The sequence below is a fragment of the Cololabis saira genome, chromosome 2 (genome assembly GCF_033807715.1).
Source record: "Cololabis saira isolate AMF1-May2022 chromosome 2, fColSai1.1, whole genome shotgun sequence".
Taxonomy (NCBI): Eukaryota; Metazoa; Chordata; class Actinopteri; order Beloniformes; family Belonidae; genus Cololabis; species Cololabis saira.
Window position 1 is genome coordinate 34,662,987 of NC_084588.1, and position 16,668 is coordinate 34,679,654.

Here is a 16,668-nt window from a genome sequence, read left to right on the forward strand (position 1 = left end):
CTCTGGCTTGTAGTAACAACACACCTTTCTTAATGGCTACATAAACATCAAAACTGTTCCTTTGCAGAGCGGCAAACTTACATACAGCTGAGGCGAGATGACAGTTCACAAGACAATTTGTTCACCTGTCAGAACAACATGAACTCGTTCCTTTGATGGGAGCTAAATTCAACGTGATCGTCTCTCCCTGAGCATATTACAACTAACTTGTATTACTGTTTTGTCTTTCGTTGTTGTATTTATGTATTTATTTGACAAAATCCCATCACATTTTCATAAACCTAAATGATGTTGCTTCTGCCAAGCAGCCAGACGGTATGACACAAACAGAGGTCAGGCGTGTCTGCTTGAAAGGAGAACATGCAGTCAGATAACACGCAAGCCAATTAGGCTGACACAAACATGAAGACAGCTTACAGGATGTGATAAGTCCCTCTGGAAATGAATGGAAGTAGTTAAGTCTAGAGCCAGCAGTACAAGCAGGTATTGCAAGCCACAAGGGTAATCAGCTGATAAGAGGCAAATGTACATTTGAAGAAAATCCTTCCCGGGGGAGCTGATGTATAGTTTCAGTAAACACACTGTTGTCACAGTCAGATCTACGAACCTCACCTGGATGTGTGGATGTGTTACATCCATCCATGCAAGTGTCTTCTTTTGTTTGGTTATTTATTTTCACGTCTAAAAGTTTTAAAAGACTGGGAACACTTTTAGAACCACTTTATTCCACTGACCACTCGTATGGTGTTTGGTATTCAACAAATTATAAAATGAGTATCCATACAGACTTTTTGGGAAATGTGATTTAAACGTTCCCTTTTAGCAGTGCACATTAAATCGCTGCCGTTTTTGCACAGCAGCAGTAAGCATAGTCCTGCAAAATCTAAAACTGGAAGGATCTGCTCTTTTTCAGTTCTGAAAAAAGGTAGCCAGGGGAAAATAAAAGAGGTTGGATCTTTTATCTCATTGTGAACATGCCCATTTGTTTCACAGCTTTTGGGCCAGTGATCCAAACACTCTTGCCAAGTCAAGGCAATAAATAAACAGAGAATTAAACAATATTGCTTACCATAAGCTGCTCATAATGACCAGTCATATTTGGCCTGGAAATGTCTGTTATACTATCATTATACTAGTCTATAATGATCTCGAAGATCAAGGGTGTGTGGCTGGTTGCTCAACAAAAATAAAGCATTATAAAATACTATTATACAGTAGCATTAACAAAGGAGATATCCCTCTGCCTGCTACTGTGGGACTTTCTCATTTCTTCTCAGCCCCAGGTATCAGCTCACTATGAGCTAAGAGGAAAAAGATTTGTTTTTATACTTACTTTATGGTTCTCTCTCCTGCAGAGAAAAAGGGAAGAAGTATAAAGCTGAGCTAAGCTTATTTCAGCAAGTGACCTATAACTGGGAATTTTTCCAATTCACTTGTACATCCAAAGATCAGGAAACTCTCAAGGAACCAAGGCCCCCGGAGGTGTAGCACAATGTTTTGTCCATAAATTAGGGTAGTGGGACTGTTAAAAGCACTGTTCATGACCATTGTTGGCCACAGAGCAGCTCTTCAGATTGAAATAAAGCCTGAAAACAAGTTTCACCCGAAGAAGGACGGGAAGAAGAATTATTATGAATCAAAGTGGTCTGATGTTTTTAGAATAGTTACTTTCAGAGGCAAATATTATGGTAAAGTAATTACTTATGGATGTAGAATAATGAGGCAGTAAGCACACAATCAGTCAGTTCCACATTTATGTATGGGGAACTGCAGAGTTGTCAAAACAACTACTTGACAGTTAAATCGCTTTGCACCTCATGCCATTATGTGTCAAACTATTGGAACTGGATTTTCCCAAGAGTGCAACAAACTGCCCATTATTTATATTTCTAAATCCAGCCAAAGGATGTGGACCCATTGTGGTGAAGGTTAAGAGAGGGGATTTCGAAACATATGCTAATTAAAAAAGAGGCAATTAATTCCAGCCATGATAGCATCAACTTTGAAAGGTTCACGCTTAACTAAATGCAAGCCTGGCCGCAGACTGCTCCGCGTGCCTGAATGCAAAATGGTGTTTAAATAAAGCTATAAATAACCACGGAGGCACAGAACAGTCTGTGTTCGCAGACAGCCATCTCAGCTGTTAACGCTTTTACGGGATGATCATTTCAAATGTGAGTCTTGTACACAATGTCGATACATGTACAGTATACGACTCAGAGTATCTAGGAATATGACATTCAGGGAACGGCTGAATGAGCCATCTGTGTCATCATATGTCTGTGTGATGGAGAGACAGCTAGAGATCTGAAGATCAGAATGGTTGAACGTCATTGAGCTTTAAGGAACATAACCAAAAACAGCTCATTTGCTCTTTATTTTGCTTGTTTAAAATATCTCCTGACCTCTTACTGGTGAGACTGGAACTAAATAGGTCCACAGTTGTAGATGGAGACCTGAAGGAAGCCCTCCTGAAACATGACCCGCCCACTTAGGCATGAAAGAGGACTCCAAAGTGAAGGAATCTCACTGAGCATGCAGCTGCATAGTTGTGCCAGGTTTATTGCACTGAGAGAGAACAGAGTAATGACATGGGACTTATTTGGACAGAGACGCGCTTTAGAGGTCCATCTCATACTCTCCTGATCCCAAAGCAAATATCCCAAAACAAATAACAGTCTTTCCAAAATTCAGCTCATAAAATGTGATGAATAATTGTTGTTTTCGCTCCAACAGCTCTGAATGTTTCTACTGTATCTAAAATCTGGAAAGATTACAATGGTGACTGAATGTTAGAATATCAACCCATCATTTATAATACCAAGTCAATTTATTTCAAAAGAAAAAAAAAAGAAAATGGACCAAAGATGTTGCCCTAAGCCTGACATAGATGTACAGAGGGCAGAGGTGTCCCTAACCAACCTGGGGTTAATAACCTGTGGGATTTGTTGCACTAGAAATGCACATTGAGCTGAGATTAAATCAAACATAGTGGGGCATATCTAAGTGTGAACTTGCTAGAAAGTTGATGTGTTATTTCCTGAACAGGAGCAGATAGTAATATTACGCTGGGACTCAGGGACTCATCTGCCTGTCCATAATTTCCACTTGCGTGATTGGCAGACAGCAAGTTTTTGACAGAATGAGAGGTGTTGCTCAGATAGACTGTTTGTGCCCTCAGGAGAGAGACTCCCAGGGACAGGTTAACACCTGTTACACCTACCGAGGCTCATGGGGCGATGCTTGAACAGGAAGGGAGTTGGAAGAGAGAAGGATAAATAGAGGAACACACACACACACAGTTTCCTGCACCAGATAACATCTGTGCCAGCCAAAAGCAAATTAAATGGGCATTATGTTATTGCATTCTTACACACACACACACACACACACACACACACACACACACACACACACACACACACACACACACACACACACACACACACACACACACACACACACACACACACGAAACTCACACAAACTCGGATGTTGCATGCATTTCCAAATCATATTTTGTGTCCCTTATTTAGAGAAGCAATGTGAGTGCCGTAATAATATATACACTATAAATACACAACTTTCCATTTTTTTTAAACTCTTGGCAGAAGTGTACACTTTACCATCACTACACTGACTTTTTGCTCTTCATAAGATTATCGCAACAAGTGCAACCTAATCTTCGCATTAACACTGTATCTGACTTACAGTTTTAGACCTTCCTTGATGTATATTGATGCTTGTTCAGAGCCCCAGAGCTGGGAAACCCATTTATTTGTATATGACAAATTGATTTTGATATTTGACTGTAATACTGTAGGTCTGCACCATCTTCCATTTCTTGGTCATTCACTGTCTAGCCACCGGGGCACTGCAGAACATTGCAGTTCTGATCATAATTACTGTGATTAGAATCAGCAATCATAATGCTGCTCAGAGTCACTAATATTCTGAGGGTGATGTTTAACATTAGATAATGGGTTGATACGGCAATTGTATTCCTTTCTTTTCATAAACGCAGGGTAGGAACATGAAACCAAGTGTTCGTTTCAGGGTTTTTTTTAACACAGAATAAAAAGATGGTATAGACATAGATAACTCAAAGGCATTAAAAAAATTGTATTTATTTATTTATTTATTTATTTATTTATTTATTTATTTATTTATTTATTTATTTATTTATTTATTTATTTATGTATTTATTTATTTATGTATTTATTTATGTATTTATCTATTTATTTATCTATTTATTTATTTATTTATTTATTTATTTATTTATTTATTTATTTATTTATTTGCACAATGACAACAGTAAAGTTTTTTTTATCATACAAGGACAAATAATTTGTGCAGGAGAGGAAAGGAAAGGAAAACAAGCCCGAAGGGCTTATAAAAAATCCTCCCCCTCAATACAAAATCACCAAAACAAATCAATCAATAGAAAAAGAATAGAAAGGAAAAGAAAAGGTAAAAGAAACAAAGAAAAATACAATTTTATCTGAGTTATCTATGTCTTGGAAGGGGGGAAACAGATACAATTAGGGTTTGCAGTTTTCCTTTAGTTGCTATGCAAAAACAGATATTACAGTAACTCAAAAACAAAAAAAGATCTCACCCAAAAAATAAAGTAAAAATATAAATAAAAAATACTATTAGAGGCATGAAATCCATTCGAAGGTTTCTTAAATCTTGTCTTTAATAAACTAGGAAGCACAGATGATGCTGATCATGTTGCCTGGCTGCTACAGCTTTCAATTGATCATGTTTGACTGAGATGTTTGTCCTGAGGGCGGTGTGAACGATGCACCCTCTCTACTTCTGTGACACATTTCCAGAGCATCAGCAGCATCAATGCATCTTGGTGAGAGATCTCTGAAAGTAGACTCCAGGGACCAGGGCGGGGCTAATGTTCACGGTTCTGTGAATGAATGTAAGGAAGCCATCATGTTTGGGTATTAATGTATCCACTTACATGTATTGTATAATGCATGCTCTTTGGATGCATTTCATATTAACAATGCAGGATCTGTGCTCAGGGATAGTGAATGATGTTGTGCTTGTGACAGCATAACTATTTCAGTAATAATTTATCAGTAAGTCAGTGAGGCTGGGTGTGTACAGTATGTTGCATATCTGCCCTCAGGGGTCGGCGCATTGAGGACAAGAGCTTTTTTGATTGAATGTTCTCAACATGTAGACGGTAGAGCGGTTAAGAAGCAAACAACAGCACATGACAGTTTAAGAAATATATACTTGTAGTAATGTGATACTGCTTATTAAATTCGGCCTCGAATTTGATTAGCTTTCTGATTTGAAAGATGAGCAGGATTCTTCCTTAATGGTAAATTCTGACATAGTTATTATGTAACTGAATAATACATGCTTCTTTTCAGGGACCATGCAATTATTTCTTGCTTTAATGAGTCACATTTACATCTTTTAGCATTTTTGCATCATAAATCCGCTGAGTCCAAATTAGACAGAGGTAAACTGAAAACCAGGCGGAAGAGCCAAATAAGCTGAGCCAATGCACCAAACCACCAACAGCCAGTCTCATGAATGCCCGACGATCATGCCTCCCCCACCATCACTACCCCTACCCTCATGACCTGTTGCCATGGTAACACTGCAGCGAGTACCTCTATAGCGCTTATATCTCTGGTTATGGCTGTCCATTTCCTTTCCTTGGTGGAGGAATTGATCGCTCTTCTGCTCACCAAGTTTTGAATCAGGTTAGCACTGGGGCAGAACATTCAGGCTGTGAAAGGGCCTGAACTCAGATCGACTACCTGATTCTTACTTGTCAAATCATGTGGAAAAGCAGATTTGATGGAGCAAATGAGTTTCACAGGGTGGAAATGAATTCAGGGATACAGCTAACCTGCCCCTATTTGATTTGTTAATACAACTTGGTTATAAATATTGCAGCTCTCAACATGAAAACAGCAGAATAAGTGTTTTTTTCATAACGCTTCATCGCCATCGACACGTGGACATCTGTTCTAACCAAATGGTTCAAATGATTGCTTTCTCACTACTCTTCCTGCCCATATAGTTGAAAATGACTAGCAAGACCCAGGAAAAGTAATTAAGAAATGATGCACCAGCGTATGGTTGAGAAACACAGTGTTATCATGTGGTACCAGGTTTAGTCATCGGGGAACCTTCTAAAATGCAAATAACACAATCACCTCAAATGCATATGCTAAGGAAATTAATAACATAATCAAATTAAAGTTTATCCCTTCATGACTGTATTGTCTGACTCATTTTTCCACCTTCCATGATTGCAGGCTATCATGGTAAATGTTGCAGGTATTTTTACGGAAGCTCTTTGAAAATTGTGAATACTCACATGCTCATTTTTGTCTAAAAGTCTGTGAAAAATAAAGTTGAGATTCATTATTATAGTATCTTTTAAAAACAGATAAATTAACCAATAAATCAGTTTTAAAAAGTCGTATTACAAATTCTGTATGAAGATTAATATACAGTATTTGTAACAAATAAACTAGTCTGGACTCAATGAATCACTGAACCATATACACCTGAATATGACATGACTAGATCATTAAAGCCCACATGTTTTGAAAAAAAAAAACTGTAAATGTTTATATGTTTGGGTGTCTGCAATCACTACCAAGTTAAAACTATAATACAATAAAGCTACACTGGCACTTTCTTTGGCATTAGCATAGATCTGAGAACAAGCAACTCAGATTTTTTTCACGGTTTGCAGTTATTTAGTAAATGCAGACTTATGACATAATTTTTGTGTACCCGCTGCCTGCTGATTGTGATGGAACTTTAGCATTCCTATTTGTGGCGTGGTGTGAAGGCTCCGTCTCCCCTAGTCACAAAGCGATCAGGTACCTGTATCCCCTCAGTCATGTCTTGTAACCTAAGCAGAATGTTGCTTTGTCTTTTTTATGATTGCATTGTCCTCTTGCATGGAGAAGATGTCATCTTGAAGGCAATGTGTTTTGCTCTCAAATCTCAATGTACTTCTCTAGCCTGAAGCTGCTATTTTACACATGTAAATGACCTTTGCCAAAAGCCCTGATAATTATACTTTTACAGAGCCTAGCTTTTAGACTTGTGTCTGGTAACAGTCTGGATGACACAAAGTAAAATGTATCAATTGCTTGACAAAATAAATAAAATAAAATAAAATACTAATTCATTCAAACACAATATACCTCTCTTTTGTTATCCACAGATGTCTCAGAGCCCAGATCAACACTTGTAAATGTAAATCCATTTTCCAATGCTTTGCCAAAGTAATCACTAGTCCATGTAATCATGTCAACTACTGACTGATGACGGTTTTTCGTCCACTTCCATCTGAGGAATCAAAGGCCACAGGTGTTCAGCGTATGGTTGCATCCCTGTCCTTTATGCTCTAAAAAGCGTCTTTCATATTCCTTGTATCGTTTAATGATATTTTGTAATGTGGAAATATCAGGATTCCTTCAAATCTTTCGTTGAGGAATATCCTTTTCAGTGATTTTTTTTCCCCTCAACATTTTTGTTCATAGAACTCAAGATTATTCGCCCACATTTGCTTTTCTAAGACTGGATTAGAATCAGCTGCTGACACAACCGGTTTGAAATAATATCCTTATTAGAAAATGTGAGAATTTCTTCATTCTTATGTCACTGTTACTCTTATATCCCTTCTTATTCTAAATAATGCTACTTCTGTGATGCAACTGCTTTAGAAATCAATTCACCTTAATTCAAGTAAAACATGATTTCCTTTAGATTTGACGTTAATTTCCTCACCATGAAATCCTGTTTAGGAATGTCATATCCAAATTTTTTTGCACAATTAAAGCACTGTTGTTTATTACGAATGCAAGAATCTACACGTGCTGTTGTTGAACCGATAAAAATGGTAATCTGTCTTTGCTCACATATAGCAGATACAGTGCCTATTGCTTTATGCCACTGCCTACACATGCATACACTTCCCACATGGAATACTGGCCTACATTGTCAAGAGATAGCCCAGCCATACAGTATAAGGAGCTTTACAGCTCCATATACTCAGAAGAAATAAACAGGATTTGAAGCAGCAAAAATGTAATTGTCTTTGACAAAGAACTTCACCAGGTATAGAGGATGGTGGAAAGTCAGGGAGAGAAAGAGATAGCGTGAGGTTCTAAATTATGTGAGCAAGCATTAGCAGGAACCATTACATTCTCTGGCACTGCTCTGGGGTCCATTAGCTTGTGTAAACAGCTCATTTCTCCTCAGAGCTCTACTCATTGATTTGCAGATAATCTGTCTTTGCTCCTCCTACTTACACCAACTGAATGCAGCCTGCTTGGCACACATTTAAAAAAAAGAAAGGAAAAGAAAAAGAAGAGGCTGACCTGAAGGATGTATCAAATGATTCAGTCGTTTCAACTGAATGCATACAGAGAGGAAAGATTTTGAACTTGCATTATGTCCATCTATTTTTACATATCAGTAGACATAGACACCAAACAATCAGGTAATACTAGCTTATACTAGCTTGTCTTTCACCTAGTAGGCAGCGCAAAGGTCATTTGCAAACTTGTTGCAGGTGAACCTTGTCATCATGCAGCGACAAATTGCAGGTAAACATCATCAACAAGTTGAACATAGGCATCGTCACATCCAGACACAAGGCTAAAGGAGTTACATAGCAACTTATCTCCATATTCTGAGAGACAAATGAATGAGAAAACTTAAATGGGACCTATTATGAAAAACATGTTTTTTCTTGCTTTAACATATATAAAGTGGTCTCTACTCAGCCTGCCAACTCAGAGAAGGAGGAAAGCAACCAAATTCTGCAGTGTCTGTACAGCCGCCCGGATGAGCTGTCCAGTTTGATGTGGCTTCTACGAGCCGTTCAGATTCTGCTCCCGTCGTTACGTAACCAAAATGCAAACCACGACCACAACTATAAAACCGTGTAACTGCATGCGAGCGTCCGACTATCGTGTAGCACTGCGTGACATCGGAAGCTCTCTGTCCATCTCCCTCCAGCCAGCTGCCACTTTATTGAGGTTTTTGTAGTGAAATGAGGAGGTATCAGAGAAATAACTTCTCATTTGAACTAACTGGATCATCCGTGACCGTTTCCTACAGCGCTTTCAACCGGCTTTCAACACAAGCGGCAGGAAGAAAATAGAAACAGGGCATCCGACAAATGTTCAGCTCAAAGCGGCGCTGCAGCCACTTAGGACAGTCCAATAGAAAATAAAGCAATGGAATTGATTTTGTCGCTGACGCTCGCTCGCATCGCATGCAGTTAGGACACGGTGTAACTCCGCCGGCCGGAGCTTCCGCCATTTTTCCGTAGCGGTGTATCGCGTCATTCAGGCAGCCAATCAGCACAGTGCCTCATTATCATAGCCCCCCCGCCCACTCAGAATCCCGCATAAATAAGGAGGTTAGAGAATGATAAAGACATGGTTTGGACATGGCTGGATTTCTAATTTATTTAGCAAAAACAATAAAAAGCTTGTTTTTAAGACATTCAAGGCCTGTTTAAAATAGGGATTACAGTAGATGCCATAATAGGTCCCCTTTAAATTTAACTGCTCTTTTCTAAAACTGCAGTGTTTTTGTTATTTTTTGTAGCAGATTAATGTTGCTAGTCTAGAGCTGGAACTACATTTTCTCAAGACGGAGCACCTTCATGCTTAAAAAAAGGGGGAGACAATCATCGTCTTTAGGGTGTCACTGCAAAACCTTTGTGAAGATCATGAGATGCATCAGTTTTAGTAAGAATAAAAGCAAAAATAGATGGTACTGTAAGTGGTGTGTACTTACAGGTGCATGTAGTCAAGTGTCTTTTTAACCCTGTCTGGGTTTTACAATGTACCTTAAAATATGTCACTCATTCACATGAAACACTAATTTAGCACATATTTTATGCACAAATAGTGGTGTAAAAATGCACTGAGATAAAAAAAGAATGCAGAGATAAAAAAAATAGATTTTCAGCTACACGACAAAAACGTTTCCAGAAATAAGAAAGAAATGTGTTAAACACTGATTTCCCATCACTGCAGATTAAAACACGGGCATTTATACAACGGAGAAATATATAAACATTTTAAATCACAAGACGCATCGCAGAAACACACACGGTTATCATGGTCCTGAGTTTTTGTTGAAGTTTTCATGTTGTATTTTGTTCTGTTCTGTTTAGACCTTAGTGCTGTTGTTTGTTTTTGTTGTTATTTTTGCCCTCCTTCCTCTCTTTTACCTCATCTTACGTTCCTTGATTGTTCACACCTGAGTCTTGCGAGGTCCCGTGAGTACATGTTGTCCTCCCTTCCCTCTTTCCCCTGCCAATCCGTCTGATTTTACTATTCCATTGTGGTGTTCTACCCTCTACTCATGTTTGCTCACTTTGTCACTGCAGATGTTTGTTTGGTGGACATCCTGCAGAGCAGGATGTTTTTCTTCTTAAAAAAATACTTTTGTTTGTATTCCTGCCCTGAAGTCTCCCTCCAACGCTTGTAATTTTCTACTGATAGGTGGTGCACATCTCTCCGCAGGTGTTTAAACCAATACCTTGTAGGCTCAAGGAAGAAACATGGTTCACCCTAGTCCTTGGCCAAGTTATGCAAGTAAAGTAATAGGCTACATAAGCAATGGAAGTCATTTGTAAAAAAGTAAAACAAGTTACCATGCTTAAAAATCCATATACTTGGTTATTTTAATTCAGTTTTAAATATGTGTTGATGAAAACGTGTGTTTTGCGTAATGACTATGAAAAAACCAAGGAACAAGTCTTTTCAATTGTTCCATCTTTGTTCATGTTGGTTCTGCAGCCTTTTCATTCTCTCTGGCTTTGCTTAGGAACAGCAGGGGATTTTAAAGGAGCAGCAGGTGAGAAAGCAGCGGGTGAACAAGCCACATGGGAGGCTCACTCACTAGCTGAAGCCGAAATTGCTTCCAATCTACCAAGAAAAAAACAAAACAAAACAAAAAAAAACAGCTTATGATTGATTTGTTGGAGCTAAAACAAAGGTCGTGAAAACAACTTACACAACGTACACTTCAGGAAATGAATGCACTATGAAATGTATTCTTACACATCCCCTCTTAAAGTATGTTAAAAGCAATACATTGCATGGCTGCCACAATGCATGGTGTTATAGTGTAATATAACATATAGGCGTCCCTTCAAAGTCTGCTCTTGAGTTCTGTGAGATTGTTGCCATTCCATCAGGTTCTGGATAAAAAACTCTCTCCATTGTGCATTTCACCTAATGAATGCTTCATTTCATCCTTTGCAGGGTCATGGGGGTCTGATGGAGCCTATCCCAGCCTATCACAGGCGAGAGGCAGGGTTACACCCTGGAGAGGTCGGCAATCTATCGCTGGACCACATATATAGACAGACAGCCTCGCTCACTCGCACTTGTAAATAATAATAATAATAATAATAATGCAAATTATTGAGTAGTGGGAGCATGCCGATACACACATATTTATGATCAAATTCAGGTTTGGTGAATCCAGAGGGGTTTAGTAAGGTGGTGATTCATGTGTGTCATATGTCAATGTCAATCTTTTTTATGCAGCACGTTTAAAAAACAACCAAGGTTGACCAGAGTTTTTGGTCCAGATTTAAAAAAAAAAAACCAGGCTTGTGCAAATTTTAATGTGGCCCAGTAAGTTTTTCTCCAGCTTTGGACCAACCAGCCTGCATCTCTGGTCATGTTTTGCTGGCCAGGGGCCTCATCTATAAAGCTTGCTTGCGCAGAAAAAGCGCCTGAAAGTTGCGGAAGCCGCCATCTACGCAAAGCCTCGGATCTAAAAAAAAAAAAAAAGTGCTTATCTTTACGGCAACTCGGACCCTCCCGTAAGAATTTACTTAAGACATGGGGAACTGGCGAGGCAGGCTGTGAGGTGGTGAAATGAAGCCAGATTCATGTCATACTCTTAATAATGTCATCACATATTACAACATATATCAGACTTAAAATAATAAAATAATAAAATAAAATAGCGCTGATCGTGTCCTGTGTGTGAAGCTCAGTCAGTCAGGACTCTGGTGCTGCTGGAGCTGCAGCCGCGGTGACACGCGGGGAACCTCCTCACACCCACCGCTTTAGGACAGAACAAATGAGGGGCTGCGTTTAGGGAGCCCCACGGAGCCCCTAAAGGGACACAGTTTTTTTTATATATATAATGAGTTTTACGCGGGCGAAACCTTTACGTGCGGGTGTATGGTGCCTAAATTAGGGTCCCGCGTTAAAACGGCGCAGAGCCTACGGCGTAGGGTACGCGGCGACGCGCAGCTACGCCGTAGGCTCTGCGTTGGTGTGACGCAGAACCATAAACCCGCCCTGAGCAGCTCTGAGGGGAGACGGGAGAGGAGGAGGGGGAGCGGGGGTTGAAGCGGAGCTGCGGGGCCGTTTTCGTATCGCTTTCATACAGTGTCTTGATAATTTGCAATTTAAGGCTGAGCCTACCGTTAGTTTTTAAACTGTAAAAAGTATGGGGAAAAAAACATGATTTTGAAAAGACGGGGGGACGTGTGTCCCCCTGTTGCGCCGGGGAACTCACGGCGTTTAGCGCAGCAACGGCGTGCTGCCACCCACTCGCTTTATTTTATTGTATACTATTTATATACTTATTCTAACTTTTCTGTGACCACCAAATAATGTGGTTTTCCTGTCCTCCACATCATCTACAACATCTAGGTCTCCGTGAAAGTCAGTGTCACGTGCTGGACACCCTCTCATTCATTCTGACGCCAAACAGGCTGCAGGAAGCCACTGCGCATGCTCAGTAGGCTCATCCATATGCATTTATGGGCGTGTAGAGGGCGGGATATGAGGCGGATTCACCTGGGCAACCTTCCAGCTGGACTGTGCGAACATTGCGTGCAAATGTGCATGCACGCGGTTTTATAGATCCAGATCTTTTTTTGCGCCCGCCATTTTCGACTTTTGGGTGTACGGGCACTTTTAGTATGAATCCTACGCACTCCATTTTAAATGAGGCCAGAGCTTCAGGAGCTGCATGCTGCCCTGCGGTCCCGCGCTCTGACCATTCCAGTGCTTATTTCCATCTGTATATATGTTTCCATCTGTACAGTATATAACTTTTGGATATCTACCGACATCCTGACCTGCAGTCCCGCCCTCTGGTCACCTCAGTGTCTGCTGATTAAATCTGTCTATATAGTCATCCCTGTAGTATACCAACTAACAATCGTGTCTGTGTCTCTCCTCTCTCTGTTCTTCATTCTCCTGCTCAAGGTTTCTTCCCTCCCTAAAGGGGAGCTTTTCCTTGCCATTGTTCGGCTTAAGGCTTTAATCCCACTAGGGGAGTTCTAACCTGCCATTGTTTATGTAATAATTGCTCGGGGGTCATGTTCTGGGTCTCTGGAAAGCGCCTAGAGACAACTTGTGTTGTAATAGACACTATATAAATAAAATGTAATTGAATTGATTGAATCTTGGAACAACAAGGAGCAACTCATAGATTTATGACGATGTTTAAAGATTCAGCAGAGAAGGATTCGCTTGTTTATTTGAAAAAAAACAAAGAAGCTGAAAGTCGTTTGGAGGCTGAACGCCAGCTCACACTGGTCTATGAAAAAGAACTCAATCGGTGCAAAGGCTTTATTGAGGATCTACTTCAGACCTCCCAAACGCTTGAAGAAGAGGACAGTGAGCTTAAGTCCAAACACGCAGAGGCCCATAAGTCAGTCCTGGATGAAATAGAGGACTTAAAAAAGCAACTGGAAGAAGAGACGAGTTCTAATCTTGAGTTGATCTCTAAACTGGATGCACAGGAAATGGTAAAACAAAGTGTAGAGTTAAAGTTTGCAGAGCTCGCAGAAGAACTGAAGTCTGCCCTGGAAACGTCTGAGATAAGTGCAGATGAACCTGAGTCCTTTCCAACAGAAAATGTCTCAGAAATAATAACTGTCTCATGTCAAACTGAGGATTCTGCTTTTGAAAATATCTCACATGAAAAGGACCTCTCAAATTTCCCAGCAGAAGTCCACAGTGAAGTCCCTACATCAGAGGATTTTCTTCCAGACAGGAACCATGTGTTTGCAGAAAAATTGGTTGAAAAAACAGAAACTTCAGAACCACAGGGGGTCTCTGAACAAGAACTGGGAGTGTCAGGACCAGAAGAGGTCTTGGAGCTCAAACAGACCACTGAAACACAATTGGTTTCCAAACAAGATGGAGTTTCTGAGCAAAAAGCAAAGAAGCGTCGACGCAGAAAGAAGAGAAAGGCAAAACAATCTGAAGATGCCAATAAGGTCACTGAACACCTCCCTCAAACAGAAGATGGTACACCAACAGAAGAGTCCGCTACAAAAGTTGGAGTTTCAGAACCAGAGGGAGTCTCTGAGCTGGTGGGGGCCAATGAAAAGGAATTGGTCTCCAAACCAGAAGATATTTCTCAACTAGAAACAGAGAAAGCGTCACCAGCGGAGAATAACAAGATGTTAGAACTCAGTGAAAAAAGTGACCAGTCTGAGGTCGGTGCTGCAAAAGTGGGAGACCCTGAACCAGAAGTGTTGTCCAAACCGGTACCAACCCCTGAAACCGCATTGGTCTCTGAACAGGATGGGGTTTCTGAACAAAAAGCAAAGAAGCGTAGAGGCAGAAGGAAGAAAGAGTCAGAGCTTACAGAGAATAAGAACCAATTGGAAGTCATTGAAGAACTCCCTGAACCGCAGGATCCTGTTATAAAAGAGGACTACGGTTCGGATTCAAACTCCAAAATGGTTTATAATCCTTCTTTGTGGAGACGATTCAAGAAATTCCTCACCCCGGCATGTCTGCGCCAGCACAAGCACAAGAAGACAGTCCGAGATCTAGAGTGAGTGCAAGAACAAACGGGCTGTCACAAAGTAAACGACACTAACAAGATTAAGATCATCACAGAGGTTTATATTCACGTTCAGTAAAAGGTACACATTTTGGGTTTTTCTCCGGGTGCTCCAGTTTCCCATTATTAACTTCAAGAAATCAGTCCATTCTAAATAAACAATGAATAAAGGAATTAAAATCTACATGTTTTTGTACAGCTGTGTCTCTGAAAACAACTGTTGTTTTATACTGTATTTATTCCACATGTCACTGTTAAATGTACAGTGGAAAAGAGTTTTTAGTAAAAACTTTTGTGTTTTGGCATCCTGGTACTGAAAAATTAAAACACACTTACAGTATACGAATAATATATTAATGATTGTTGCAGTGTTTTGTCAAATCTAAATAATAACAAATGAAAATGAATTCACAAATGTATGTGTTGTATGGATATTATGAATAAAATCAGGAGCAAAGCAAAGGTTAATAGCTCATTTTGTCAGAACATATTCAATTAAATTCAATTTTATTTGTTAGACAGGGACTGTACATATTAATGGACACAAGTGTAAATATGTATGGTTGTAGCCAGGGGCTAATTTCCACCATTCGTCCGTGCGGCAAATTAATGCCAGACACAGAATCGGACATCAGCAGACAAAGTAGACAAGATATGACATTCATACCAACAAAAACACAACATTTAAAAGATACAACAGAACTAGATAAAAATCATTAAGCAATAAAACAAGTTGCAATTGATAAACCAGTAAGTGACCGAAGTGCTAAGTGCTTAAGTGCATGTAACAACCAGCAAAGAGTAAAGAGCATGACATCACATAGCATCCTGGTTACATTCAGTGAAACTGTGCATAGTAATAACTGTTATAATATAAACAGTTAAAACCTTTTTCCAGGAAAAATGTGATAAGAGATATCTGTAATCTGAGTTGTTTTTTTTAATAATAAAAGTTCTTTTGAAGGTATCCACAGTGATTATTAGAGATATTTTGATCATATTTGTGAGTATTTACGATTGAAACCCAAGTCACATAAGTAACAAAAAGTGATGCCATATACATATATATACATATATATATATATATACATATACATATACATATATATATATATATATATATATATATATATATATATATATATATATATATATATATATATATATATATATATATATATATATATATATATAAAAATAAGACTGAAAAAGTGGGGGTCGTCTTACATTCAGGGTCTAGACATTATACCCATTCACAACGCCAGATGGCGCCAGATATCTTTAAAGCGAATCCCTGTCACAAAGAAGGAAAAATAAAAAATGGCGGAGAAAGAAAAGAGAATAAAATTAAAGCTGCAAGTAGTGATGAATGGGCCCTCGCACCCTTGTGCACGTTCAGGCGTGCTGCAGTGGAAGTGCTTGTATGACTTGCATGTAGATGTCTCTTCAGGCCTGGACATTTAGCAGATGACACCAGCCACGACTCTGTATGTCATACCATTCAAATCAAATAGGGACTATCAAATATCGACCAATCAGAAGAAGGGGCGGAGCTAATTTGCACCAATTATGTTCAAGGACTCAAAACCGAGTCCGATGACACCACCCACGAGTCTTATGTCAAACCATTCAAAAGTTATGGCAGAAAGTAGGAACTATCAAATATGGACCAATCAGATGAAGGGGGGGCATGCTTTTTGGCGTCTATCGTCGCCACGGTAACGCTTTTGACTGAGAAAAGTAATGTCCATCGTCGCAGGATCGAGATGCACATTTTGATGTATAACACACCTGGGTGCACGTTACGGT